This window comes from Passer domesticus, chromosome 8 (assembly GCF_036417665.1).
Source record: "Passer domesticus isolate bPasDom1 chromosome 8, bPasDom1.hap1, whole genome shotgun sequence".
NCBI classification, from domain to species: domain Eukaryota; kingdom Metazoa; phylum Chordata; class Aves; order Passeriformes; family Passeridae; genus Passer; species Passer domesticus.
Window position 1 is genome coordinate 52,261,600 of NC_087481.1, and position 25,103 is coordinate 52,286,702.

Consider the following 25,103-nt stretch of genomic DNA (forward strand, 5'->3'; position numbering starts at 1 on the left):
CTGAGTTCAGCACATGGACCTCTCCAAGGTCTGGAAATGTGAGGATTCTGTGTTTGGGTTGGGTCTCCTCCTGCTGAAAACATGTCATTGCCTTTGGTGAATGGTGATCAATGTGCATTTAATGAACCACAGGGAAGTGTGCAGCTATTCAACATCTTTCACCAAAGGCTCTGAAAGTACTGCACAAATAAATAGTCCGGTTTTATAACAATTTCTACTCCAGGTTTTCTAGATAGTAGGAAAGCTGATATCCAAGTGGCTTTCCCACAATCACACATCAAAACTGCACCAACTTGTGAACAGAACTAATACATCCCAGTTCCAGCTCTAGTTTCATTCTCAAACAAGATTTGTTACTTCTGCACTTCTTATTTATCCAAAGTTGCCATTACTGCTGGCCAGAGATAGACTTGATCAGTTACACCAATGTACCCTTTTTTAGCTTGAGACTTCTTCCATTCTTTAACATAAATAAATGAAATGGATAAATTTGAGCAATCAGAAGAGAAGGTGTGCAAGGAAAAGGAGCAACAGGTTCAAACACCAACTTCATGTCCCAGACCAGTGCTGGCTGTTCCAGGACTGGCACATCAGCTTTGGAGGTGATGGCTACTGCCATGCTGATCATAAAAGCTGAGGAGAGTGGCAGGAAGGGTGGAAAGCAAGAGAAACTGGAGACAAATCCAGTCCTGGTCAAAGCAGATGTAATTTCTGATGAGAGAAGCAAAGCTGAGCACTTTCACAGCAAAAGTAATTTTGTTGTTGTTCTCTGGGTCCTGAATTCCTGCCCTGCCATGTAAGAAGGATGTCCCAGGCCAAATAGTTATTAATAATACTCATTAGTTAATAACAACAGCAGTGCTATTGGAAAATTTCAGGTTCCATGCTCACAACTTACTGCCAAGGTAGTCACTTCCCAAACTGACTTCTAAAATTAGAAACAAACAGGCCCCTCTCAAAGGCAATAAACAGCACTTTAATTGGACTAAAACCTATAAATCTGTCAGCAGCCAGCTACCCCGGCTCCCCTGTGTGATCAGCAGTTCTGAATGCCCTTCTGGGTCTTTTCCAGAGGGCTATGATGTGATCTGATGTCATCACAACAAAGGTGTGATCAAACCAGGCAGCGTGGCCTGGTGGCTCAGTGCAGGGGCTGACGTGGCCCAGAGTGGGCTGGGAGGGCTGGACAGACAGACATCAGCAGGGCAGAGGGACAGCCTTGAGCTGCACAGCTCTGACTGCGGGCTGGGAACACATGGACATGGACCAACACCTGGGGTAACTCTCATGTCAGGGCCACATGAAATGCAAATTGCAATTCATTTTCCTTAGCTGAACCAGTACATTTTCATCTATTTGTTGTGTGATGGAAGACTTTTAAACTAATTCTCACGCGTCTCAAAAAGATGCCAAGTGTCAGCCTTGTGATGCAGAAGATCCCATCGAGAAAAGTGATGCCCTGGTAGCATTTCCCCTGACAAGAACATGCTTATAGGAAAAAAAAATAAAACCAACCCAAATAAATGCACAAACCTGATGGGATGAGGAAACAAGCATTTTCTGATTCAGCAATACTGGAAAAAAAATCATTATACAGTCTCCAGAACACTAGAAATAATCAGCAGTAGCTGCACATTTATGTTACTGCTTGCACTTTGATACTTTTTATTGCTATAAATTTAATTCTTGAAAGAAAAATAAAGTATATCACTAAACAAAAACGAGTATTTTACTCTAAACTACATTGTCCCAAGGCCGTCATAGAGGGCAGGATGATACAACCCTTTCCATGCTCCCCAGCAGACACACAGCATCACCTGTCACAGGGCTGTCACCTGGCTGTGCCTGGGTGACCTCCACCAAGCCGTTCACACCTCTGCAAAGCTGATCCTCAGCTGCAGATGTGCTCAATGCCAGGCTCCAAAGAAAATAATAATAAATTTCAGCAGCGTGCCTGTGAAAACATCTGATTTGCTGGGCCCTTGGAATACCCTGTATTTATAAACAAAGGAGAGTTTTCATTTTTCTTGTCCTAGAAAAACACACTGGAACATTTCACCACCGTTTCCTTTCACTTTAATTAGCAAGCAAAGAGGGAATGTCAAAGAGCAATTATACAAAATATATACTGTGCTGATTAGGGATTTATTTTCTGTAGCATGGAGAAGGCAGCTTGAAGTTCACATTAAATCTCTCTCCCCCTCTAATGAGATATGCCTTATCCAACCCAGAAAGATACAATTAACTCAGGAAAGAATGCAGCCACTTTCTCAGGGGGGGAAAAAACAGAAAGGAGGGAAGGAAGGATTCATGTTAAAAGGTGAAGCATGAAAGGCTGATCCTGCAAATCCTAACTGTGTATCTGACTAAAAAGAAACATCCTGAGCAGCTCCAGACCTTTAAATAAGCCCACAGTTTAACAAGGCTCACTCCTGGTCCTGAACACTTGTGTGTTCCAGTCTAAATCACTTCTCCTTCTGCCTGGAATTGCTGGGACCATTTGCTTCCGCTTGCCCATGATGGTTGTTTGGGAACCAGGAAATCAAAGAATTGGGAGACCAAGCAGAGACCCTAAAGGCACCACAGTGTGGGCTGTGCTCTCTGGGGACTGTAAAGATTGTGTGGGCCCTGGCTGACCTAAAGCAGCTCTGGGAGAGCTGGGCAGGGACCCTTTACAGGGGTATGCAGGGATAGGACAGGGGGAATGGCTTGATGCTGAAGGAGGGTAGATTTAAATCAGATATTAGGAAGAAATCCTTCCCTGTGAGGGTGGTGAGACCCTGGTGCAGGGTGCCCAGAGAAGCTGTGGCTGCCCCATCCCTGGAAGTGTTCCAGGCCAGGCTGGATAGGGCTTGGAGCAACCTGGGATAGTGGAACGTGTCCCTGCCCATGGCAGGGGCCTTGGAACCAAGGGATTTTTGAGGTCCCTTCAACCCAAATCATTCTGTGATTCTGGGATTCTGTGATCCTGTGACTCTGTGACCAGCCAGCCCCAGCTGCACCTTGGCCACCCAGCTTCCCACAGGGAATGCATGTTCCTGAGTGCTACCCACCTCGCAGCCTTACTGCTCATTTGTATAACTTCAGGGTGTTTTGGGTTTTTTGGGTTTTCCCCCATGGCATTTGTTATTATTTCCATTCGAAGAGGCACGGCATCCCTCTCTCCCCTTGCCTCTGGCGATGGGCAGGGCGTCCCGGCTGGAGCGCCTCCTCCTCCAAACCCCTCCTCAACGGAGAGCGGGGTCACAGGGAAAAAAAAAAAAAAAAACCAACACCACCAGCAACAGCCCAGGAGCACAAATTGGACCCAGAAGGGCAGATGCAGACCGAGCAGGAAGCGCTGCCCGGGGCGAAATGAAACAGCTGTTGCCATTGTTCTGTCTCTGCGCGCTCCGCGGCCGGGCCGCGGCAGCAGCTGCTCGCAATTACCGCACATGAAAGGGGGGCACGGGATTAGGCGAGTGACGAAAAAGCCAGGGGACGGCGAGATTTATCACCCAGCGGCCGAGCAGCCCCGCTCCGGAGGGCGGCGGCAGCCCCGGGACACGCAGGGAGCTCCGCCGCCGCCGGGGATGCTGTGCCCGGGATGCAGTGCCCGGGGATGCAGTGCCCGGGGATGCTGTGCCCGGGGATGCTGTGCCCGGGATGCTGTGCCCGGGATGCAGTGCCCGGGATGCTGTGCCCGGGATGCTGTGCCCGGGGATGCAGTGCCCGGGATGCTGTGCCGGGGGATGCTGTGCCCGGGATGCTGTGCCCGGGGATGCTGTGCCCGGGATGCTGTGCCGGGGGATGCTGTGCCCGGGATGCTGTGCCCGGGGATGCTGTGCCCGGGGATGCTGTGCCCGGGATGCAGTGCCCCGGGGATGCTGTGCCCGGGATGCTGTGCCCCGGGGATGCTGTGCCCGGGATGGAGTGCCCGGGATGGTGTACCGGGGATGCTGTGCCCCGGGGATGCAGTGCCCGGGGATGCAGTGCCCCGGGGATGCTGTGCCCGGGATGGAGCTCACAGGACAAATCCGAGGATCCACGGTCGGGAATGTGCCCAGAGCCCCCGGCCGGGATCTGCTCGGGCCCGCAGAGCCTCAGCCAGTCCTTAATTCTCGGCACGATCCTCCCCCGAGGGATCCCACCGGGACCGCGCAGAGCCCATGGGCAGATTCCATCGCATCTCTTCCAACGAGATACAAGTTTAACATCTAAGTGGACGAGATACAAGTTTAACATTCCTTGTGGAATTACTTCAGCTCTCCCATATAATCAGAGTTGCAAAATAAAAATAAAATAAACAAAACAAACCCTTGCAGCTTTCTTTTTTTGCAAGGAGTGATGAGCATAAGAAAGGTTTTTGGGAAGGTGGAGCATGTGTTTGCCATCTTCGCTCCTGATATGGAAACCATATGCTTAAATACCCCACCAAACATACACAATATAACACTCTTTTTTATTAAAGGTGGTTTTATAAAAGCTATCCACCTTCCGTCCACTGGTGACTCCCAAAGAGGTCACATATTCTTCATTGCAACTATCAATGCGTATTTGGGATAAATTAAGCTCCAAATAGACTGTTTCTGATTATTACTGCCAAGGGAGCAGGAGGCCGTCTTATTTTCCCTCACTGATAAATTAAAAGAACTGTAATGGGTGATTTCTGCAACCTGTAAAGGGGCAACAGCATCTGTGACTCATTTAGTGCTGCTTTAAAGAAAATTTATTTTATTAATTTGGGCAGAGTATAAAGAGAATATACTTTTTTAAATAATCAAAAAAAACCTCTACAGCTAAAGAGAAAGAAGCAGCAGCAGATTTGCCCCATCTCTGGAAGTGTTTGCCCCATCCCTGGATGTGTTCAAAGTCAGGCTGGATGGAGCTCTGAGCAACCAGATCTAGTGGAAGATGTTCTTACCCACGTGATGGGGGTCGGAACTAAGTAATCTTTAAGGTCACTTCCATCCCAGGCTATTCTATGATTCTAGAAAAAAACCCTGCCTCAGAAAAAATATTTTTGCAAATAAAATTGCCTAAAGTGTTATTAGAAGCACAGATGTTCCTGCCTCCCTTTTAACTTCAATGGCTTTTGCCCTGGCAAATAGAAGAATTCAACAGGAGATGGCTTTAACTAAATTCCATATCACTGATGAAGGAATCAATGAGCAGAAAAACATGAGAAGAGTAGAACTGAGATTAAGGCTGCTCCATTGCTCCTCTCTTTTGGAGTCAAAAGGAGCCAACCAGCCATCCCCTGGTGTGATCCTTGCAAAGACCCCTATAAGATTATTTCCTGCAGGTTGTGCAGCCAGGAGCAGCACCCATTTTGTCAAATGAGTTTTTATTTTATGCAGCACCCAAAAACACCAACAAAGAGTAGTGAGAATGTAGAGGGACAGAGGATGGCAATTTCCCATTCTTCAAACCAGAGGTAATGGTAGCAACCAGAATGTGACCACCTTCGTCTGGACTGACAAGCAGGAAGTGGAGAAAAGATCAAAAGCAAGTGGGAATCAAAAGCATTAAGATATTGAAATTCTTCTGTTTTGCCACAGGCTGTCACCCTAGCTCCACGTATCACTCAGCCAGACAGGAACACTCTGTGCAGAGCAAAGAGAAAGAGCTCTAGAGTCTGGAAGCTTGCTCCTCTTGAAATTTAATTGGTCTGCAGGTTGCCCACAACCTCAACTCCCCTGCTTGTAATTCAGAGAGTAATATTGAATAGTATTTATAGTATATAATTTTTAAATAATACATTAATTTTTATAAGTGATGGCAAATTCTGTGGGGCCTGACTGTCAAGAGGGGTCTGCCTCAGCTCTGGAGTGCCAAATGACATCTTTTCTGCTTCAAGCTTTGCACATGGACAAAGTTGTTGTTTGCACCTTGACCAGATTAACTTGCTTTGGACTGCTTAAGCTCTCTGCAAAGATTGGGCATTTTACCCCTGTACTGCTCCAAGGATCAGGGCCCAGCACAGTTCTGTACCTCTGAGCATCTGGATCTTCCTTACAATCCGTGACTCATCCAATTGCATTTTTTGTCACTGCTAACATCAGCCCTCCGCAGTCCCACAGGCAGTTGTCCATCTTGCACAGCCAGCACCTGCCAGCTGCTCCTCTGCTAAACCCTCCAGGAGTCACTGGGGTTGGATCCCTGAAGGTGCTCAGGTTGCTCACTGCTCTTTCTGCATTTTGGACAAAACCCCTCTTTCCTGGTGGAAAGATTACAAGGGTAGTGCTATTTTCATGACTTGCTGTGGAAGACATGGGTGGAGCTCCAAGTTATAAACGAGAAAAGAGGAAAATGTGTGTGTTTTTCCAGGGCATCTGAGAAACCTGGCAGGAGGCTGGAGCCAGGTGGGGGTTGACCTCTCCTCCCAGGCAAGCAGTGACAGGACATGCCTTTAGCTGTGCCAGAAGAAGTTTAGGTTGGACATTAGAAGGAATTCCTTCTCAGAATGGGTGGTTTGATATTGGAATGGGGTGCCCAGGGAGATGGTGGAGTCTCCATCCCTGGAGGTGTTTAAGAAAAGACTGGACGTGGCACTCAGTGCCATGGTCTGGTTGACAAGGTGGTGTTGGGTCATGGGTTGGACTTGATGATCTCAGAGATCTTTTCCAGCCTCATTGATTCTGTGGTTTCTAAAATACAATAATGCCATGTTTGCTCCTCTGAGAAAAGGGCAAAAACCTGTGAAATACTCATCAGGATATTTCATTGTTGAAGATCCATTTTGTTAAAATACTGCTCATCAAATATGTTGGTTTTCCTCATTAATAGTATTTTAATTTGTGCCTAGTTTACTAAACAGCCAGAGCCGTCATAACTTATCCAAATATAATTATTTCACTTAGTGATCAAATTTTCACAAATTTCTGACCTAGCTGTTCTGCAAATAAAGATCTGATGATCCCATCACGCCCTTTCTTTCCTTTTGCCACAAAGGAGTTGCAATGTCAGGTCTGGAGCTGCTCAAACCGTTCAGTTTTGGTTTTCATACACAAACTGTTCAGGTTTGGTTTGTTTCTCTAAGTGGCTTTTTACTCTGAGCTGTCCTGGTTTTGTCAAGTGGAAGTTGGGGCATGGGAAGGTGGGATTATTGCTCAATGTTTTTCTCTAAACCTGATATTTAATAATTGGTGCAGGAGGAAAAAATACTTTCCATAGTCATCAGCTAATCAAGCTTTTCCAAAGTGGCTGTGGAGCAACAGGAAAAAAAAAAAAAGGGATTTTAGTTTGACTTTGTGGTAAATTACTCTGATTTGGGAATGATGTATTGTGAAGTTTGTTCATGGTGGCAGTACAGGCTCCTGCCCTGTGAGATAACGTTGTGTATTTCTTTATGTCACACTGCACATAGGGAAACCTCCTGCCTAATTTTTGTACAGCTGCCTCTTCAGTGAAAGGCTACTGATGTCTGAATTTGCAGGTGATGTAATGGCTTGGGGAATTAAGTCTTATTTTTTCCTTCCTCTTTACCTCCCTCTATTTGCTTTATTTTGTTTTGTGCTATGTGAGCCCTTAGTCAAATATCCCACATACACACTCATCATGGGGCAGCTCTGACACAATGCATGGGCATGTCTGGGCACTGCATTAATACATCTTCTCCTTGTCTCTCTGTAGATTATCCTCTGTTAGAGTAATTTATAACTCCAGCCCTTTGTGTGCATGCTTCCATTCTGAAAGTGTAATGTCACTGCTAATTAAACAGTGGTTTAAGAAGTCAGCTGATAGTTCCTCACAGCATCTAGGAATTAACCTCACCTGGGAGCAAGCTGCTGGTTGAGGCTCAAGTGAAGCTTAGATAAAGGCGGGGAAAAGAAAAGACATCAAAGAAGTAGTCACCACCAAAACCTCATCCTCCACAAATTGTAGGTGTGGAAACGTTTTTCAGCCATAGGGATCCTCCCTCCACTGCATTCCCAAATAACTATAATCATCAGAATTCCCTCTTTCACCTCCCTCTGGCCTGATTATCTCATCTTTCTCATTTGAACTCGCTTGTTATGAGCAATACATTCACTCCTCTCCTCTTTATTACTTTGATCCCAAAAAAGCCTAATTTGGCTCAGATGGTGCTAATTTAGCAGTGCAGAGCTTAGGGACAGTGGTGTCCTGGTGGGCTGCGCTCACCTGTGAGCAAAGTTTTTTCCTAATCTAAAAGATCTCCCTGGGATTTGTTTTATGTGTCATTTCCTGGAGCTCCCTGGGAAACCATGGGTCCACACTGGTGTATGCAGAAGACAGAGCTGCCTGCATACCTGAGCAGTGCTTGAAATTCATATAAACTTGGGGAATCTAATGTTCAGAAGCCTAAAATTGTTTTGTTTTTCAAATTAAATATTCTTCTTAGCGGAAGACATGGAATAAACAAAGATATCACAACACAAATTAGGCTCATTCTGAGTAGCCCCATGTCAAAATCCAGATACCAAAATCATTAATCACTCTGGATGTAAATTTTAGGATGTTGACAGAACATATATTCTGGGATAAAGAGTATAACATGAGCTGAGATAAGGAGGTGATTTAATTCTGCAACAGATAAGCAGGGTGAATTTCAAGGGCTACACAGGGAATTCATCCAGCTCTGTGGGATGGAACAGTATCACTCCTGAGTAGTATTATTAATGCACCTCAATTCTAGCTTCTCTCTCTTTTTTTCTTTTCCTTTTTTTTTTTTTTTTGGTGTGTTCACAATTCTTAATAATATGTTTGGAAAATGATTAAACTTACAAATCAAGACATGGGGTTAAAGGCAACCCTGTCTAACTATCTTATTATTTATAAAAAGATTATCGTTAAATATCTTACAGAGAAATTTTGAACCACTGCAGAATCTGAAAAAAAAAAAAAAGTGCAGAAAAAAAAAAAGCTAATGTGTCTACTTTTTAATTAAATGTAAATATAATTTGCAAGGCTTATGGGTTTTAAACAGAGAAAATTTACTCTGTGCAATTTCCTTTCTGGTTAACCTTACAGACAGAAGTGTAAGTAGGGTTATTCAGAAGAAATTTGTAGCTATTAAGCCACTTACCAGCTCCAGATCCATTGTTGCAGATCACTTTGGACACATCCAAGGTTTCACCTGAAGTGAAAGTTCCTAATTAACAGTGACAACATGGTGGTTCTGAGCATCAAAACAAACCTTGTTGAACAACCTGGTTTACAGCTTGTTGGGGATGTCAGCAGATTTTTCATCTTTATTGCTGCAGACAGATAACAAGGCTCTGATCCTTGTGTACCTCATGGAATGGCTCAAACACACAAAAGTGAACTCTTGGTTATTTTAATGTGACAAGTAAATATAGCCCAGTTACAAACACAAAGGCAGGATAAATAGGCCTGACAATACAGCAATGCCTAAATTACTGCCAGCTTAGTATTAAAAGTTCTGTTGTGGTTTCTGGTTCAAAGAGTCCCATAAAAATCAGAGTTAATTTAAAACTTAGCCATCCATGGGAGTATTTCTTATTCACACAATACAGGATCTCTTGCACAGGTCTGTTTATATGCTTCAGCTATGGAGAAATTTTCATTTCACTTCAAGAAAGTACCCATAATCAGTCCAGCAAAGAAATTAAGCACATGCTTAACTATAAACTTTATTTAGGTATGTGCCCATTACTTGTCATCATTTCACCTGTCACAGCTTTTTGAGCCAGTTTCTTCATTATTTGGGGTTTTTTTTAGGTAACTAATTCCTCACAAAATTTTGATACATGGTTACAGTAGATCAAGTGTTGTAGAACACTACTGGGTTTTGTACCAGATTGTGATCCAGCCAATATTAAAAGTCCACTAAGCATCATTGCCTAGAGATCCTTGAAATTCCTGACTCTTCTATGGAAACCCATGTAAATCTTCCCTAATTTCATCAGGAGAGTCACCTGCCAGTCCATAGCAGGCAAGAGGAGTGAAGGAAGGTATTCTACCAGCAGGCAAAGGGTCACCAGCCCTAGAGAGTCACTCCAGGAGACCAAATGCCAGGAATTACCAGGCTAATTTACAGATTTGTGGGCTGATTGTGCAGTGAGCACCACCAGCACCCCAGGGACAGAGCCCTCCTGCACATGCAGGCTTCTCAGTTCCAGCAGTGGGAGGCATTGTTTGATCAGGCCTGTCAGAAATGAAAGGTGCTTTCTCCAAATGGACAGAACAAAAGAGGCATTCCCAATCCATGTTCAGACATGCAAGTGCTGGCAAAAGTGACCTGTGGAGCTCTGCAGTCTAAGCTCCACCTCAGAAGGGGGCCAACGCTGAATTCAGAGCAGGTTGCTCAGGGCTTGGAAGATCTCAGTCTTGGACCTTTCTGGGCGCTGCTGCAGTGCCAGTGAGCCCAGCCCCTGTGTGCCATGAGCACTGTCACCCTCCAGCAGCAGCCGGGCAGATCTCAGCTCAGCCTTCAGTTTCCTGCTCTGCTACAGCTGCCTGCTGCTCCCATCCACTATTCCCCAGCTTTTCCCCAAACCCTGCTGCTGCTGCTGCTTGCTTGTAACTCCCAGCTCACCCTCCAGAGCCCTGCAGAAGCCAAACAGTTCCTAAGTAGGAACTGCTGGCCTTTCCCACACCAGAGACCTTTCCTGGCGCGCCGTCATACGGATAACACATGCTGTGTCTGCACTGCCAGGAAGCTGCAAGCCAGAGCCCTGCTCCCAGCCCCATCCCAGTGCTGGGGAAGTGGCTGGAGTGTGTCTCAGATCCCCAGAGCCCACTGCTGGGTGTCCTTGGGAAGGGGCAGAAGCTTTGGGGGTGTGCTGGCCCTGGCACAGAGCAGGGTGACATGGATGTGCACAGCCAGACCAAAGAGCAGGAAATCTTTCCTACATGGCTTATTTTACTGCAGCTTCTGTGCCCAGAAACACGCCAGGGCTGGCACCAGATTAGTCAGAGGAGGAAGGGAGGTCTGGCAGGGATGATGCTTCACCAAGTATCTCCTGCTGCTCCTTCTCTTAACCTAACGAGCTGGGGCTCCAGGCAGTGGCTTGTGGTGCCTTTCCCCAAAACCAGTGTCTCTTGGAATGGGATGCTTCCTCTTCAGCCTACACAAAATTGTAAGCCAGGTTCTCCAAGCTTGGTGCACCCTTATCCTGCTGGAACTTAACTGCTGGGGGGATGCCAGGACCCACCAGCCTGGCTGAGCTCTACAAGGGCTGTGCTCTGGCCTTCCTCATGGCAAGGGGGACTCCGCAGTGGATGCTCTTTCTCCAGACCTCCTTCTGCCAAGGGAAAAGGGAAAACCTCCATCCCAGTGTGCAGAAAGAATTGAAAAAGCCCTTTCTCACATCCTGCCCTCTGAAAGAAGCAAGCAGAAAGCTGCTGTGAGGAGTCACCAACAGTCCCTGTCCAGCTGTCAGAGGCTCTGCTGCAGAAGGAAACACCTTTTCTCTCCAAGGAGCAGGGAGCCAGGGCAGGAAGGCAAGTTCCCAGCTGCTCGTCTGGAAAGACCAGCAGGGCTGTTAGGAGAAGGAGGAGGAGGGTGTGGGAGAGACAGAGGCTAGCCTGTGATCTGGGTGTGAAAGAATCCACAGTTGAGCAGGATCAATAAAACAGTGCCAAGGCTTGTGACGAAGGGAGCACAGAATAGGATGGTGGAGAGTAAAAGAGAAGGAGCCCCCCTACAGCTTCTGAGAAGAGAGGGGTAGGTAAAAAGGGAGCTCTGATACCACCAGGCCCACAGGAGACTCAATGGGTTGTCTCATTATTATGGTGAACAGAGAGAGCTCATGAGCTGGGAAAGATAGGAAGCTTTTATTTATTTTTTTTTAAAGAGCACAGCCTCTAGGAGGGTTTTTGCAGCTCAAATGCTTTTATTTTGTGCCAATTACTTATACAGGGTCTGCATTATTCCCGTAATCAGTCTAAATGAAAGTCAAACATGAAAGATTTCTAACAATGAGCTAATTGGAATGCCATTACCATTTAGATTTAATAAGGTATTTGTAATAATAAACTTGCCTCAGTCTATAGAGTTGTCTTATTCCTGCTCAGATCTTGCGAGAGTGTAAGGGTTGACATTTGTCATTTGTTCTGCAAGACATTGGATATAACCTTCAAAATGTTTTAGTCTTGCAGTGCCTAGTAAATGTCAGGGACAGAAACAAAATCTATAGCCTGCTATTGTTCTGGCTGTGTCAGGCTCAGAGTTAACAGGAATTGTGCTACAGCTCAACAGCAGATTATATCCCACATATCCTTCTTTATTTGCAGTCCAAACATCTCGTGGTTTAGAACGAGTCACTCAAAGTGCTCTTATGTAGCTTCATTCATTATTTGCATTGAGGTCTTGCTGAGGAACTTCCAGTTCCAGCACTGCCAGGTACTACACAAGCACCAAGAGCCTTGCATAGCTTAAGATCTAAGTAATTAAGTCAACACAGGCTGTATCTTGAAGCCAAGATGTCCCATCTACAGAGGTAAAAGCTAATTAGAGCTCTATGCATAGCTACTTTTGAGAACCAGTCACCAAAAAAAAAAAAAAAAATTCTTGCTTTACGTTTCTGGGCGAGCTGTTTTCACAGAAAGCACATGAGCACATGTGAGCTCAAAGACTTGGTCTCACTGTGCAGCTGGGGAAGTTTTATTCAACTGAAGTTCATACCACAAAAGCAAGGCATAATCTTGGTAGGTATTTCTTCCATTATGAAGAAAAAGAGCTTGGTAGTTCATGCAGTCTGAAGGAATCCCTTTTGGAATAGACTGAAAAGGCAGAGGTTCAGCAGGTGTGTGTGTATATGTGGGAAACATAAAGATAAAAAAAGACAAAAAGCCAACAAAAGACTCGAGGCAGCACAGATGATACAGAAAAGAGCATGCTGGGGACATTCTTTAAAATCATGATACTGCTCCTCCCTCCCTCTTTCAGCCCAGAAAGATACTACAGGTATTCCTGCACCCCATAAAGAGATCCAACAAGCAAGCAAAGGGGCAACAGAATGTTTGATTTCTGTTTTAACAGGGAATAAACCCACCGAATTTCCTGGTGGTATCTCTGCCTGAAGAAGCTTTACCTATCCAATAAACTGTGCTGCCATCAGCTGCAGATGAATTATGTTCTGCTGACACTCTGTGGTCCCAGCAGTTAGTCCTGAATGATCTGACTCAACAGAAAACTTTGTACAATAGCTCAAATAAACATCAAATCATTGGAAACTGGCAAAGCTCACGGAAATTTGGAATGTTCCTTCCCGAGGACAGTCTTTTAATACAATCCGACACTGGGGATTCAGCTGAACATTTATAACGTCCAGGAAATTCTAGGCACAGTTGGTAAAATGACCAATGCTCTTATAAACCTACTTCTTTTTTTTCCTCAAAACCGTGTGTACTTCATGCCAAAAGGTTTTTTCAGAAACATAAGCCAACAGTCAATGGCCTTAAGTTAACCATATGCCTGAGCACTGTGCTGGATTGTTGGAGAAGAGCAAGGAAGCATGAAAATCAATAGCTTCCCTGTATGTCTTCACAGAAGACAGTTTGGCTAAGAGTTAAAATCTGAACCTAAAATGCAGACTTTCTTGCTCTTGATGGTCTGGTTAAATTACTTTGTCTTTTTCTGATTCACTTTGTACATTAGGAAAAAAAGTGATGCTTGTTACTTAGATCACAGCAATGTTGTGAAGCTTAATTTTTTGAGAGGTGTTTTGGGATCCTTGTATGAAAAGTGCTATAAATATACACATTCTTAGTACTATTTAATTTACTTCCTTTACAATTCCTTTGAGCCAGCACATGTTGCCAAAAATGCAATATTCTCTAAGATGTCCTTTCTTCTTATATCTGTCTGGAGTCCAGGACATATCCCAGCCTTATAAAGCATCCGATATTGATGTATCCACATGCAGTGCATATATATATAGCTAATACCATCAGATGGGGTTTTTTCTCCACACAGAAACCCAGACTTGCTCAATGTACAAGATGGACATGCTTAGCAAATGAGGCAGCTGTTCAGGTTTTATTTTTATGCTCATTGTTTGCTGTGCAGCCACATGTCTCGTGGAGTGCATACCATCCAACCTTTGGAGTGAATCAGACAATGCTCCACCAGAACTCACTCACTGGGATCATCCAGCTCCACCCTGCTCCCTGTTTGACACACATCTCTGGTCAAGTATTCAGGGACTGGAGCATAAGAAGGCTTTAACTTTGTAATTTCCAAACTTATTTTTTTAGCCTTGGATTTTTTTTCCTGTGGATGTTTTTACTGAGAATCCTTAGGGATGTAAAACCTTGCAGTATCAAAATAATCCCCTGAATGTTGCATCACAGTGTGCAACAGCATCAGTGTCCTGCAGATAGGAGGACAGCCTGTGCCTGAGCATCAGCTGGGCCTTTTCTTGCTTTTCTGAAAGAACAAGAACTTCCAGGGCTGCTCCTGGTTTGTTCTTCTGCACTGTGTCATGGAGCATGTGCCAGATATAATTCCACCAATTTGCCTAAAGAAATTTGCAGCAGATCTGCCTGTGCAAGAAGAGATCAACTTTTCAGTGTTTGATAATAACAATATTATCACCTGTGCATTCCCCTCTCTGGAGGAGTTGGGGGAAGATGTATAAAGCATCACTAATTTTTATATTCCCCACCATTTTGAAGTCAAGGGTTTTCACGCAGTGTACAAAAGGATTTTGTTCCTTGCTTCTATAAATGGATATGGTATAGAGATCTTTACAGCTCTTTAAGTTGGCAAGGCTCAGTAGTTGAATATGTCCTGTAGTCTCTAAATAGAGCAATGCAAATAGTTTTTATTGGTTAACCAAGAAATTTGAGACTCGACTACAGGAATAGACAAATTTCAGTTTAGGAGCAGCCTGGAGAAGAACAGAGAAATCACAACACTGGATGCAGAGCTCTCTTCCCTTACATCTTCAAGCACATACAAGGAGGTGGCAAGAAAGCAGCAATTTATGTACAGACAGAACAAGAGGCCAAGGACTTTATCTTTCAAAGGGTTATACACACTTATCTTTAGACTTATCATTAGCCCCATTAATTTTGGTAGTACCTTGACTTCAGGAGTGTTCTGTGCATGCAGTATTAGACTGTTTCATTAATGTGCACTGTGTTTAACTACTGCAGAGAGCAAATTGCAGGAGTGAACAAAATGTGCTACAGGGGGTCACGGGCTCAGCAATTACTGCAGGCAGTGCTGGGCAGACAAGATAGTGTTGTCCCCTGCTTGGTAATATATGATATAAATAATGTTTATCCAAGTATAGGTGGTATTTTTGCATCTCAAAATCCCCAAGTTTAAATCAAAGTTGAAAGGGGAGCTCTGAGAGAGTTGGGGAGGGACTATTTACAAGGGCATGTAATGACAGCACAAGGGAAAACAGCTTCAAACTGAAAATGGGTAAGTTTAGGTTAAATGTTAGGAAGAAATCATTTACTGTCAGGGTGTTGAGGCACTGGCACTGGTTGCCCAGAGAAGTTGTAGATGCCCCATTCCAGGACAGGCTGGACAGGGCTTGGAGAAACCTGCTCTCGTGGAAGATGTCCCTTTCCATGGCAGGAGGGTGGAATGAGATGAACTTTAATGTCCCTTCCAACCCAAACATTTAATGATTCTGTGTAGACAAGGGGATGATGCTGGAGAAGAGAAGGGAGAATGAGGCAAATCCCTCCCAATTCAAGGCAGGAGAACACCTAGAGCATCCACATGAGCTGAGTGAGCTGATGAGCTGGAAACCAGGGGAGTTAGGCAGTGCTTGTCCCAGCAGCCCACCTCAGCCAAGCACAAAGTGAAGCACCAGGGGATGCACAGAAGCACACAGTGGTTTTGCAAACACTGCAGGCCCCTTCTCCAAACTGTGACTGCCACTTCATGTGTCCCCTGCCGTTGTCCCAGTGCCATTCCCCAAGGCACCACCTGCCTTGTGACTCCCCATTCCTGAGAGGATGGCACATCTCCTTCACACCCCTGTGCTGCCCCAGCACACTGTGCCCCCTGCACTGAGCAGAGGCAGTGCTCAGAGCTGGAGGATCTGGGTCCTTCCCCACAGTCCCCACATCTTTAGGATGCCCTAATCATCTCTCCTGACCTTAAGAAGCACAATGGAGCCCACTATTCTGACTGGGGCCTCCAGGATCTCTTCTAATATAAATAGTAATGACTATAATTATTAATCATTACTGTGATTATATGATTATAATTAATAATCATAATAATGAATCATTATAATTACTCTACTAAATGACAAGCCCTGCTTCCTCCAGCGAGCTTTGGAAGCACAAAGAATGAGCTGTTGTGTATATTTAAGGAATCTCAAACACTTCTGGCGTTTCAAGTCCAAGCGTCTCTGTTTGTTTTAAGGACTTCCACATTGTATTTAATTTGGAAATCTGCAGCTGCCTTGAATCGTGACCAGTGGAGTGGTGCTACCACATGCAAGGTCCTTTGCTTTAAATCCAGCAGAATTATGAATAAACAGGGATTGGAAAGAGGAAGGAATGTGCATATGAGTACTACTTGAAGGATGGAGAGCCAGATCTGCCTAATATTTCATTTTTCCATCTTAGATTTATAACTGAAAGTAATTCAATTAATTGAAGAGCATTTTCAGAAAGACAAAATAAAGCAGCAAATGTAAAGGATGCAGGCACTTGAAAGACAGATGGTTTGACATGCCCTGCCACTTGGATCTTGGGATTCACAGGCATGACTACTTTGCTGCTATAAGCTCAGGACAAGGGAGGGGAATTTATAAAAAAATATTAACATGATTTTAAAACTGCACTTGAAGTGAAGGGATTTTCTCCTTTGATGATGTGCATGCCACAAGCCCAGATGACTAAGACATGCTAACTGTAAACCTCTGTGTTTTATATGAAATACCTGAAATCTGGTCAGAAGCACGTGGCTGCTGCGTGCCTCGTGGAAGAGGGTGTGGAACAAGTGCCCTTGGGAAACCTGCTGGAGTCACTGTATGTATTGCATAGTTACCTCTGCTTACTGGGCTGCTGTGAGTCACTCCTTCCCAAGCACAAAGAAAACTGATCTTGCAGAATGTAAAATCCACCCAGGAGTGGGTCATTGTTTATGTTCAACATCTCATTCTGGGGCATGGGGTATGCACTGTGACAAAGTAGAGGAATTCTGTCATGTTTTTAAGATAAAATGTTTGCTAAGCTTTAGCTGATGTGATTTGATTCACTGCTGGTGACCATAAAATCTCATTATCCTTTGTTATAGTTGGGCACGTGTGTTTGAGGCTGTGTATTTCTGAGTTATTGTAGCAATTACTCTAATGAGAAGGGTGCAGTTAGCAAAAGAGCTGCTGCTCCACGTCCATGTGACTGAGTGCAATGACAAGATGTGAAAACTTTTGCATTGCCTCGTCATATTTTTGATATATTTTGGAAGGAAAGGAGTAGGAAGAGGGCCTATCTCTGTTTGTGTGTCAGGATTGTCCCAGCACAGAGGCCTCCAAAGTTAACACTAACAGAAGGTGAGCACATACATGCATCAGCTCCTCTGTACGCGAATTAAAGAAAGAAAACAAAGCTGATAGGTAAGAACATTAAAGAGGTAGTTTGGGCTACTCATAACCAGTGAAATCTGTTTTAGGTGTGTCCTATTTTGAGATCAATAGGTGGTTCTGGAATTTCTGCAATCTCCTTGCAGTGGTAACCTGTCTAGAGGCAGAGAACACTCAAGGGGCAAAGTGCATCCTCAGCCGCTTTGTGCAGCCATTACCCCACGTGAAGCAGGACATTCCTGCTGCTGCTTGTGCCTCTTTTCAGAGAAGATAAGAAGGAGTGGGCTTTAAAAAAGGAACTGAAAAGATAAGTAACTAATATGGTTTAATTATAGCTACAGCTCTCAGGTCTGAACTTGAAGCAGAATTTAGCCATTACTTACCATTTTCCTATTTGCAATGGCTGATAGGCACTAGATACTGTATGAAAGGAATAAAAAGATGAAGGCATAAATCCTGAAGGTTTTTTAGTGCCTAATTCCATCAGCTGCTGTCTAGAGTCAGGCTTGTGAGTTTCTGTTGAGAATGTAGCATTCCTTCAGGGAAGAGTCCTGAGAAATCCCAAGTGAACAGCCAAGAGCAGGGCTGACACCCGCTGCCTTCAGGCAGGATGAGTTTTCAAACCCCACACTCTGAGGTGGTGGGAGCACAGAGGAGATGAGGCCTGGGGCAGCCAGAGCTTCTTCAAACAAATATGTGGCTGTATAAATGATTTAATTACCAGCCTGTTTAGGAGAATTTCTAATCTCTCTTCAACCACTCGTACTGACATCTCTGATGTGTGATACCATTTAGATTGAAAAGAGAATCCATTTAAAGCCTAAATACTCCAATTACTTTTTTTAGATGCCTGGAAGCAGCTCAAAGTTCAAGCACATGATGCTCTTAAAGACCCACTAAATTAGAGGCCATGGGGTGCAGGGGAGCAAAAGAATGTTCAAGTACGTTGTATTTTGAAGTATGTGGTTTTCAAACTGACACAAACGAGTTTTTAACTAGAAGTGTAACCTAATATGGGTCAAGGTTTCCAAACTGAGGTGTGAATCGTGCCAGATACATTCAAGAAAGAAAAAAAAAAAAAAAAAAAGAAACCAAAAAAGCACTGGGGCAGTCTATTAAATTCTGTTTTGTCGGGCTAGGGTTTTATGAGCCTTTAAAAGAGAACTTAATACCCAAAGAATAGCCTGGCTATTACTTTTGGAGGCAAATAATGAGCAGGATGGCTTCTGCTGCAGTGTTGGAAACAAAACTGTTTAATAAAAGGAAAAACAATAAACAGAAAATCCGATCCAGGTACAGAGGTCTGCTCCTGGTAAAACACCTTCACAAAAGCCTCGTAGTTCTTTTGTCTTCTCTTTTTCTACCTGATGGCCCAGGCGGGATCTTTTGGCTCTCATCCAATTAGGTGACCCTAAGGTTTTAGTGAAGTCTCTGGGGTCCTATAAGGTGGCTTTTCACCTGATCGTTGGGAGAAACTTCTGGGCCTTCTTCCTTTTTTGGGGGACAAAGGCTAGTTTGTCCCTCTCTCATTGGGGGCATCCCCCTACACTCCTTCATCAGTCCAGCTCTGACCCTCACTGTGAGACAACCTCCTGTGAACATCTGGCAGCTCCCTGCAGGAACCAGGAGGTCCCAGATCTCGGCCTCCCTTCAAAAATCAGGCTTGCCAAGTACTGTGTGGGCTGTAGTCAGCACGAGGTGACTGTGCCTGCAATTGCAGCCTGAACACACAGTGGAGGGAAGAAGACTCTCAAGCTGATTCTTACACATCACTGGAAGCTGCCACTTAGGCTTTGTGATTCACAAATTTGCTCTCTTGTTATAAACAAACATTTCTTTTCATGATAGTGTCACGAGGACTGAGCTTGAGAGCCTCCCGTATTTTTTTCCTTTATTCTTGGCATATCAGTACAGTTGAAAGACACACTCTCTTGCCTCCTCAGACTTCTTGCCAAGCCACAACCACAAACCATCCTCACAGCCCCAGAGCGCTTTTGGCAGTTGTGACACAGAACGTATGGCTCATGTGGTAAAATGTGCTGGCAAGTTCCCTGCAGGCCCCATCCAGCCATCACTTATGTGCAGAATTTGATGCCAGATAGCAGCTGTTGTGTTGAGGCTGCTCAGTATCACACTAATCAGTCCTGTCTCATCCTTTCTTTCCCCTTTCCTGTCTCCACCTGCTGTTTTCTTTTCCTTTTTATTTTTTTACTTCCCCTTTTCGCATCTTAGATTAAGACTGGAAGTGCTCTGGGGCAGGGACCATCATTTTGTTCTGTGTTTCTGTCTCTTGCCACGGAGTCTGCTGGCCTGGCACAAATGCAAACAGCAATGCCAAATAATACAGCTGGCAGGTTACATGGTGAGTGGCCTGAAAACTGACTGCTGTGGGTAAAAAACACAGCTCCAGGGGAGCTTTTAATGGACTTTTTGAAGGTAACATAGCACTGCTTTACCTATCTGAAAGCATTTGCAGAGCAGAGGGCTGACCTGTCATTTATCCTGCCCTGACTGCCTGTGTGTGTTCCGTGTGTTTGTTTGGTAGTTGCTAATGCTCCAGGTCTGAATTGCAGGACGTGTTTATGGCTCGGGAAAGTTGCCCAACAGAAAACCTTAAGGCAACAGTTTGCTGGGACATAATGACACTCTGCATCTTCTCCAAAAGGTGCCTGACAGCAAGAACCACGCCTGGAACTGAAGGGGAGCTCATCCTTGGTTTAGGCACAGTCTCCAGTCAGACACAACTGGAGAGGAAGGATAGCTTGGAGTGGACGTGTCCCTGCAAGAGCTTCATCTTTTCACTCACGTTAGTGAGCTTCCCTGGATTCTGGCAGGTTTTGATTCCAGTGAAGGAGGAAGCTGCAGCTCCTCACACCTTCTCTGAGACTCTCCAGCCTAAGGATAACAAATGAGGAATCAGTGTCTGGTGGAAAAGCTGGAAAAATCAAGATACCAATCTAAATACATCTGTGTATCATCTGATGTGACTGATTTCCTCTGAGGTGTCAGTTTCCTTTCTTCATTTTGACTGCATCATGGTCAGAAAAAGAATTTAGTGGTAAGCTCCCTTCTCTGAGCTCACATGGCCATTTTTTGATGGTTTGGTAGCTATTTAATTGTTCCAAGCATGAAATTGTTCCTATAGATTTTCTATAGGAAGTATTAAAAAAGCATTTTCCACAGTGATGTAGAAGCTCAGAGAGTAAGAATCGCAATGTAATTCCTAAACTGCATACAGGAAACACCTTCACTGTGGCTGCACATCCTGCTTCTACAGCTCCTCCTGTGATTTGCTTTTTGACCTTCTTGGTGGTTCTGTCTCTGTACTGGATAATGTACAGTACTGTGTGACAATTCACATGTTTCAGGCTGTAGGAAAAAATAAGATGAGAAATACTGTTTGAGAGCTAAATACAATCATTATATCCACATGTAATGTGGTTTAATCTTGCACTCTGAGTACCTAGACATATTTTACCACTGGCTTTATCCACAGTAGAAAACAGTCATAATCAGTACACTGGAGTTAGGAGTGTCCTTTTGTCCTCAGCTTCACCATTTCTTACTTTCTTATTATTTACTGTAGAGTTGATTCTTTCTTTTTTGGCTTTTTTGGAGGCACAGACTTTTGCTTTGCCCTCCTACTGAGACTGCTGTGCCAAGAATTGTTATCTGTGCACCGAAGAAGAGCGTGGCACAATTGATCCTTAGTCCATGACAGGGTACACCAAACATAATTGCAAAGCAAATGAGTTATCCATAACCAAACCCTTCTCCAGGGAGGCTTTTAGGTGCCAAAGCATCAGAGTTGCACTGAACTGTGCATGACTGCAGCGGCCAGTGCAGAGCTGGGATCCATGGGAGCTGTTCTTCGGGTGTCCTGGGTGCTCACACTCAGCTCCAAGGCAGAGTGGATGCAATTCCCTCCTTTCTCCCTCCCTGCGCATTTCGGGGTGTTCACAGCAAGGGAGAACCAGCTCTGGACAAGACAAACATCGTGTTTTCAAAGAATTTCCTGCCTCTCAGGTGCTCTTTAGGTGTGCTCCGAGCGAGGTCAGCCACAAGTGGGCACTGCGGCTCCTGCGGAGCGGGGTGGGCACAGGAGAAGGGATTTGCTCCCGGAGCTGGGCAGAGCTCTCCACACCAACCAAAGCACCGCTCCGGGGGCGATCGAGGGTGGCCAGTTCCGCTCACGCTTTGCAAAGCGTGTTTTTGTGTGAAATGTCCCGCCCATGGTAGCCGCGATAATGAAATGGTATTTGAAGAAAAATGATGCTCATTTCTTTGTCACTTTGAAATGCAGTTGTTTCTGGATTTGCCTTTCTCGAGCACACACCCTGCGTGCTACGTTGGACGGCTCTGCTTTTATCCTGACTTCCTTCCAAGTGCTCATTCCTCTGCTATTCCAGCTGTGCCACCTGAAGCTGAGGCTTTGTTGGGGTCTGTCCATACAGGCTGTACCGTTCACCATGGCTGGAAAGTCTCTCGTTTACCAAAACTGTAATATTTTAGCTAATACCAGCATTTCTAGCAATTAAAGCTGCCACAGAGTTTAGTCAACGACATAATTGTGCTGTTTGCTTCTGTCTCCCATTAGGAATTTAGTTGCCTAAAACTTTCCGTGCTGTCCAGCAGAGTGGAATGGGCTGTTGACGGCTGTGCCCTATTTTTATTTTTTTTTCAACTGCAATGGGAGAGAAATGGGCTTGGTAGAATATTTTTCACACTGAATTGCAAATGATCCCATGCAGCTATTCTTTTCTTCTCGGCAAATATTTTCCATCTCTGGTCTCCAAACAGTTAAAGGAAAGACAGCCAGTAAAATGGAGATCTCTTTAATCCTGGGATAGGCAATTGCAAACACAATAGAGGACACCAACCCCTTTTTATTTCCCATTTAGGAACGGGAGGTGAAAAGTCAATATTCATCTGTAAGACGCATCCAGCTGAACAGATGCTGAACCGCATGTGCTCACTTTAGTCCACTCCGCAAGTTTATGGAGAGCAGAAACATTTACACACCGAAATAAATCCCTCACCCGCTCCAAACCACAAACTTGACTTCCAACCCAGGCGGCCCCGCTGTTTTAAAGCGTGTTTACCTAATGGCCGGAGCCCCCGGCCCGCTGCAGGAGACCCCGGCTTCCCCTCGCCCGCGGCCCCGGGGCTCTGCAAGGCGGGCAGGGGAGATGCTGAGGCCGGAGGGAGCTCAAATCGCTCAGTTTTGTAAAATGGCCTCTTCTGCTGGCGGGGGCACAGCCTGCTGCTGGTGTTCGCAAAGGGCCGCGGTGGTTCCGTGCTCCGCACAGAGCCGGGGTGCGGGAAGGGGCGGCGGGGGATAAGGGGTTAACCCGGGGATCCCCCTCCAGATGTGCGGCCAGTCCCGCCTTGCTCACGCACCCCCGGCCCCGCAAGGGCTGGCCCCGCAAGGGCTGCGGCATCCGCGGTCACGCTGCCAGAGGGTCCCTGTCGCGGGGTGCCCGAGGGCCGGGAAATGCGTTTAGCCTCGGGGACCTGGTGGGGACAGCTCCTAAGTCACCGCGGGGATCGCGGGTACGTTTAATCCCGAATTTTTTATTCATTATTACAGGTTCTTGCCCTTTCTTTTCTCTGCTCTGTGGCTTTGCACGACCGTGCCAGAGCGTGTCCTGCTCCCTGCCGCGTCCCCAGCCCAGGTTTGGGACAGAGATTCCCCCCCGAGGTCCGTGTGAAGGCTCGGTGTCACCGGCGGCCCCGCTGAAGGCACGGGGGACAATGGGGTACCCTTGAAGCGCCGTGTGCTGGTGAAACACAGCCGGGGGCTGGTACAATGGGCTACTTTCCATCAGGCGTGTAAAGAATGGTTAGCTGATGGCTTGAAAATTCAATTGAATACCTTCACGGACCTAAGTATAAATATTATTTTTTTAAGAGAACAATACGTAATTAAAAACTAATATTTAACAACTTAAACGCCTATCCTCTAGGAAATAACAGCCTTTCTTCGCAAAACCTCCGAGATTGACTTCGCTTCCTCCTGTAAAATGAGGCCAGATTTAATTCTCCAAAGATCAGTGAGATCAAGTATTTCAGCGCTCAATTTACAGCTCCGGGGTATATGGGACCCTTTCCCAGCTATCTGGGTAGGCTAGGAAATAACTCGGGGAAGGAGGAGGGGGAAAGGAAGGAGAATTAATTCCCGAACACCGCAGTAACACCTGTAGTGTTTCCTTGACTCAGCATCACGGCGGCGATCGCCGGGAGCGGGTTTCTCTGCCCACGGTCAAATTGCGAGCAGGAAAACAACGCAACTCTTGCAAACAATCAAATAAACAAACAAACAAACACGTCGTGTTCGCTCGTTTGGAAGGAAGCGCCCTAAACTGGGAATATCGCTTCGCGGAGCAACTCGGTCCCGTCGTGACACACGCGGGGAAGCAGGCGAGGAGCCCTCTGCCACCTCCGTAAACATCCTCGCCTGTGGATGCGTGGGGTGGTTCGTTGGGCTGGAAGGAGCGAAACACAAATAAAACCGCTAGTTTCGCTGAAACCTTAAAAAAAAATTTGTATAAAATATATTACACTGACTCCGAGGGTCCCCGCTGCCCCGGAGGGTCGCGCACTGCTTCCCTGCGGCTCCTCTCTGCCATGGCAAAGCGCGGCCCGGCTCCAACCCTTCCCAAACCCTCCGCAAGCCTGTCCTCTTCCTTCCCACTCCCTTCTTCTGAAACACAGCGAAAGGGGAGAGCAAGCCACCCTGCTAACCCTGCGGGGAGGTGGCAAGCGGAGACCCGGGGGCCCTTCTCCCTGAGCCGGCTCCTTCGCCACCAGCCTGTCCCTGCCCGCCACGGAGCCTCGGCTGCCCGCTCTGCCTCTGCGGAAAGCCGCGGGAAGCTGCGGGAAGCTGCGGACAGAGCTCTCCTTGGCTGCTCTGCGCTGGGGCGCGGGGAAGCTGCAGAGCAGATTTTCAGCAGCTAGGCTCTGCACCGGCACTGCCTGCGGAGCAGACCCCTCGCAGCCGCACGCACTTCTTCCCACAGGGAGGGCCGGGCTCCTGCTCTGCCTCCACCATCCGCTGCCTTTGGCTGCGGGGAGCGCTCCCTCTCCGGGACACCCGCGGCTCTCGGACCGAGCCTGCGGGCAGCAGCGCGCCCGCCCCTCGCCGGTGCGCGGTGAGACACCGGTTGCTTTTTCCGACCTGCGGTCAGAAAACCACTTTCGTTACCATCACAGTTTTCTTTTCCTTCCTTTTCATTTTCCTTTTATTTATCCCCCCTGTAACAGTTTGTGGAAAGTGAAAACTGATTGGAGGTAGGTGATTTGTGGAGAGAACCGCCGTGTGCGCGCTCCCTTTGCCCATATGGAGAAGATTATCGCTGAAGTTCAGACTTTCCTTGGATCGCAGCATCAAACAGCGCAGACCTGGCAGGAGTCGGGAGAGGGGGTCACTTTCCATTCCCGGCTGCTACTCCTGCAGCCTTCACGGCCGGAGAGAGGAGAGAGGAGCCGGGTCCCGGGTCCCCCGCACCCCTCCGTGCCCGGCCAGCCCCGCTCGGGGCCGAGCCGTGCCCGGGCAGGCGATGCTGGCTCTCGCTGCCCGTTCTCTGCCCGTCCTCCTCTGCTGGCCGCGGCTGCTCCAGCCCGGCCCTGACACCC

The 25,103-nt window shown here is 46.2% G+C and overlaps 1 protein-coding gene across 5 annotated transcripts in view; it reads right to left on the reverse strand.

The window, feature by feature from the left end:
* Positions 1–25,103, reverse strand: part of LOC135306853 (serine/arginine repetitive matrix protein 1-like) — a 64,108-nt gene that overhangs the window by 32,200 nt on the left and 6,805 nt on the right. For 4 of the 5 annotated variants that reach the window (XR_010367605.1, XR_010367603.1, XR_010367602.1 and 1 more), the window contains exon 3: positions 9,029–9,079. The exons of the other annotated variant lie outside the window; for it this stretch is intronic. The gene's annotated coding sequence lies outside the window, so the exon portion shown is untranslated. The remainder of the gene's footprint in view (positions 1–9,028; positions 9,080–25,103) is intronic. 5 annotated transcript variants of the gene reach the window in all.